Below are 5,720 nucleotides of genomic sequence, written 5' to 3' on the forward strand. Positions count from 1 at the left end.
ATTACTAGGTATAGTAAGTGTATAATAAACTTTGCAGAGTTTAAACTGACCCCAGTGTAGGTTAGTGACTGAAGCACTGAACTGGCCTCCCCTTCTATCTGTTCACCCGTAGAGAAATGACGAAAATCACATGTTCAACAGGCCTGCTTCTCACTGAACTTTAACAACAATAACATATTAAAACAAAAGCCACCTGACTTAAAGAACTATTTTTTACCAGTGAGAATATGATTGCCTATTAAACCCAAAGATGTTTTAATTCAGTTCACCTCCTATTCGTTGGTTTTTCTAAACATAGATACACTCTCATACAGTAAACCTGTTAAATTTCAACCAGGACTAACCATCCAACCGTTCTAAGTAAACTAATATTCTTCTCTGCTGAATGTTAAGTAAAATATAAACTTAAAAAAGAAACAAGGAGTAAGGATTTCTTTATTCCAGTAATTAATTTTCAATGTATCCTTTTAGAGTCAGTATACATTTAACTTAATCTTCCGTGTCTATCACTAATGAGCTGATATAAATGTGCCACAAAATCTTTAATCACCAAGAAAGGCCTGATTATATTCACTGCCCACTAATTTTTAAAAGTCAATTTTAACCCTTTTAGAAAGATTTTCAACAAAAATCTAAAATAAGATTTTTTTTTAGTTAAGACTTTTTCAATTAAAAAAAAAGGAATAAACAAAGAAGTAAATAACAAGAATCCCCTAATTCCTTAAAAGTTCTGTTTAAGTGAGATTTTCTTACATATGGAAATCTTTCAGTGAGAAATAAATAATGAAATAATTATACTCTTGGCAAAAGATCTGCCGGGAAATTCCTTTTAAATGGCAGTTTCTCTGCTGAATTTAAAATGTAACTTAATTTGTGAAAGTATGATTTTTCTAACTTGGTCTGTTTGTTGTATGAAGTACACCCAGCTGGTTTACTTTCTGTGCCCAGAGACCCCGCGGTGCCACTTCCAAAGGTACATTTGCAGCCAAAGAATAGCTTAGATCCTGGGAAAATCTGCCTCAATAACATTTTTTGGAGAAAGAGGCGAGATATTTTTTCTGCCTGCGTTTGGATTCTGCCAATATCTCCTTCTAAATAGCCTGTTCTCAAAGGCACTACAACACAGGAAGGGGGAGGGGCAAGTGCTATCAGCAAACTGAAACAAACTGAGTTGGCCCAGGGTGATGGGGCTTCCTGCCACGCCTCCCCTACGTGCAACACTCACCGCGGTTTACTCAGACAGGCAGGGCTGCCCAGCTACAGCCGGCTGCTGTGAGCTTTGGGAGCCACAGATTGTGTTTGTTGATGAGTAAAAGCATTATCGCTTATCAAATGTGCAGAATATTCCCGTATGGTGTGCAAAATTCTGTGTTGGAAATATCCCCAAACAGCTTTGAGCGGGAATTCCCAGTGAGCTGTTTCCTTCATCATTGCATTCAATTATCCATTCACAGTATCTCTTTGACGTTGTCTGTAATTGACTGCTTGTAACTGATGATGATTGGATTGTCCATACTTCTCGCCACAACAAATGCAAAGATCCACAGATCCGGTTTAAGATTAAATCCCTGGTTCAAATATGAAACTCAAAACAAGGCTTTTCCTCTAACCCCATGGTTCTCAAACTGTAGTATGCATGAGAACCACCTGGAAGGCTTGTTAAAACACAGAGAGCTGGGTCCCCGCCTCACAGTTTCTGATTTAGGTTAGGGGCCCAGGAATTTGCATTTCTAACAATTCCCACATAATGCCCATGCTGGTGGTCTGGAAAAGCCCTGGTGGCGCAGTGGTTAAGAGCCCGGCTGCTAACCAAAAGGTCGGCAGTTCCAGTCCACCAGCCACTCCTTGGAAACCCTATGGAGCAGTCCTACTCTGTCCTATAGGGTCACTGTGAGTCCGGAATTGACTCCACGGCAATGGGTTTGGTTTTTATTTTTGGTTTGGTTGGTGGTCTAGGGACCACACTTTGAGAACTACTGTTCTAAACTAATTAGCTGTTATGCAGAGAATATAAACTCCCCAGGTGTATTCCGGTAAAGCTGGCTTTAATGCCTCCTTCCAGACACACTTAGATTCAGAAGAGGATAAAGAGGATGAAAAATTCCCATTCCAGGAAAGAGTGAAATGAAATGACAGCTCCCACAGCTCCAGGTAGGATGGAGCACCCAGTGGAGTGAGGGAGGCCCAGGAGGAGCTGGGTCAGACTTGTCAGAGCCATTCTGCCAGTGGGCTCCGGCAGATATAATAAAATACTACACAGGCTGGAGGGTATGTCTGGTCACTCCCAGCCATCTGGAAAACAGAGCCTTAGGGCATTCCTGTAAATGGTACCTATCAAAAGGGGCTGGTTTCCCAAACACAAGTAATGGAGCAATGTTTCCAAATTATATTGCTGCAAGTCAACCATAATCTTTCATTGCAAACATTTACCATAAATCCAAATTTCTGGATCAAAACTAAATTACATCATCTTGCTCATATCTTAAGGCCTATAGGTTCTAATTAATTTAGGAGACAGTCTGTTAATCAAAGGGACAAAGTCTAGTTATAAAATGACATTTGCTTAGTAGATCTAAGCCCCAAAAGAGATTGTCCAGGGGCCATGCTAAAAGAAAAGATTATCAGCCCCAAAACACAATTTGTTGCGACTATGTACATGTGGTTGTTGTTATGTGCCGTAGAGTCGATTCTGACTCACAGTGACCCTATAGGACAGAGTAGAACTGCCCTTTAGGGTGTCCTAGGCTATAATCTTTATGGGAGCAGATCACCAGGTCTTTTCTCCTGAAAGGCGACTGGCGGGTTTGAACCGCCCACCTTTCAGAACACTTAACCATTGTACCACCAGGGCTCCTTAATATGTACATATACCAAAAACAAAACTCAAACCCACTGCCGTCAAGATGATTCTGATTTATATAGACCCCACAGGACGGAGTAGAACTGCCCTATTGGGTTTCCAAGGCTGCAATCTTTATGAAAGCAAACTGCCACATCTTTATCCTGCAGAGCAGCTGGTGGGCTCAAATCACCAACCTTTTGGTTAGCAGGCAAGCACTTTAACCACTGCACCACCAGAGCTCTTTCATATGTACATATAGATGTGCATTATTAGTTATATGTCAAGCCACACACTCTACCAGCTCCCAAGTCTGAAGAACTGTTCATTTATCTCCATTCAGAGCCAGCTGAACATTTATGCCAATCCTGAGCTAAGTAACATGATTAGAGCCTTGCTGCCAGTCTAGGGCAGGCCCTCATCATTTCATTATACTTGGATTATTGCAAAGACCTTTTCGCTGATCTTAACAGGTCAAGATAGCTCCTGCTTTAACAACTTTCCACGACTCTTTAGCTTCATGATATGGCTTAGCTCTGTATTTCCAGTTCCATCTTTCACTACCCACCCACTGCCCAAGAATGCTACCCCCAGCAACACGGCAGCCCTACCTTTCCACTGTCCCTGATTAATATTCCTAAAGTAACACTTTTCATCATGGCAATAACTATTGCTAGTTGCCATCAAGTTGACTCCAACTCTTGGCAAACCCATATATTACAGGGTAGAACTGCTTCATAGGTTTTCTTGGCTGTAATCCTCATGGAAACAGACATTCTGCAGCGCCACTAAGTGGGTTCCAACCGCCAACCTTTAAGGTTAGTAGCTGATCACGTTCAGTCTCGTGTCCAAACATAATATTCATAAAGGGGAGTTAGACTTTTAAAGATGGCCTGGATATGCCTGGAATTTTCTCCTGATAACTCCAAAATAATTGTGGAAGTAGAACTTTTCTACAGCTAACCTGGGGTCAGTAGTAAACAACAACTAGCTCCCAATGCTGCTGTCTCAAAGAAAGTTTGGTAGCAGAGCTCTCAACCCAGGAGGGAACTAATGCCTCCCTGAGGAACAATTTCCCTGAAAACCACACTGGTCACACACACACACAGAGGCACTTTCTCTGTCTCCCACATACAAACATGCCCATAAAACAGGAGGGTGTGGGGAACACCTGTGCTCTCAGCTTCCAGGGGCAGCGCATGTCCAGGAAGCCTTGGCCCAAGGGAGTCCTCTGTATTATCTCTCTAGTTTGGAGCCACTTTCCCAGGCAGCAGACTGAATTTGCTATAGTCACTGAATAGAGACTGAATCCGGACTTGGAGTTCTCCACGCGTCGCACCTAGAAACATCACTACCAAATAATTCTAAAATGTCAAAAGCAAGTATCTTTTTCATATGATGCTCTTCCCAGAGAAGGCAGGCTCTATTGTGCCACTCTTGGTAATTCATGTCTTTGAATCTTCATTATCTCATTTGGGACCCTGTTAGAACAGTTAACCCTAGAAATGAGGCCAGACAAAATTGTGAGAGAGCTGGAGAAGAGCTGCAAGAACATAGGCTTTGGAGCCCAACAGAGTTATGGCAAGGAATAAATCGTATAATGTGTTAGATGCCAACAGCCATGGTACCAGACACTAAAATGTGCTAAGCTGTGTCAGTTACTTCCTCAACTCCTTCAGTGAGGCTGCCTCCTCCTTCTCCAGCCACCACCACCCCTAGTTCCAGCCTTCTGGCTCTTGACTTTCTATGCTGAAGAAAAATCTGCTGTCAATTTGTTTGGTCAAACTCAATTGATTGAATAACAATGTAAAACATGCTTTCCCCAAGGATATTTATGCTTTGTTGTTGTTGTTAGGTGCCATCAAGTCGGTTCAGACTCATAGCAACCCTAAGTATAACAGAAGGAAACGCTGCCCAGTCCTGAACCATCCTGACATTCGTTGCTGATTGAGCCCATTGTTGCATTAACAGGTATTAATCAAACATTTTCTCCCAGATTTTGGGAGGAGGCATTTATGTGTCCTGATGACATCTTCAGGCTCTGGAATCTGACTGCTTCTGCACAAATTCCACCTCTTCCACTTAGTACTGTGTGACCCGGGGCAAAGCTCTTAGCACCTCTACATTTACAGTTTCCTCATCTGTAAAATAAAACCATCCTCCCAGTATTGTAAAAATAAAATGTGAAAATCCAGGTGCTGTTCTTGGAAAAGCACTGGACACCAAAATGTAAGCTTCGTGAAGGCAAGGACTGTCTGCCTGGTTCATGGCTGTGCCTTATAACCTGGAACAGAGCCCAGGTCAAAGTAGGGGCTCCCCTACTTGTTGAGCAAATGAGTTGGAGCAAAATATGCATGCAGATACTATGACATTTACTAGGCGTTTTAATACAAAGATACACAGATAAGAAAACAGACTATCCATTTGCCTTTAAAAAATAAGTATAAAGTTAGAAAATTAAACTTACTATACTTCAATTTTAACCGGATTTTGCAAATCCAAACCGTAAAAAAATGAGACAATGAAAAACAAAAGTCAACTCTTCCATTTTCTCCAGAAATTTTCCCTTAAAGGAGACCACTGTAATAAGTGTCTTGTGTTTCCTGACCAAAAAATTAAAACTTTTTTGCATATATTATAAACAATCATTCAGCTGTTAAGACAAAGAATTGAAGCCCTGATATAAATTTTCAGGAGTCAGAATGTGTCATGGGTTGAATTATGTCCCCCAAAAAATGTGTGTATCAATTTGGCTGGGCCATGATTCCCAGAAATGTGTGGTTGGCCTCCATTTTGTGATTGTAATTTTATGTTAAAGAGGATTAGGGTGGGATTGTAACACCACCCTTACCCAGGTCACATCCCTGATCCAATGTAAAGG

Source organism: Trichechus manatus, unplaced genomic scaffold (genome assembly GCF_000243295.1).
Source record: "Trichechus manatus latirostris isolate Lorelei unplaced genomic scaffold, TriManLat1.0 scaffold00017, whole genome shotgun sequence".
Lineage (NCBI taxonomy): Eukaryota > Metazoa > Chordata > Mammalia > Sirenia > Trichechidae > Trichechus > Trichechus manatus.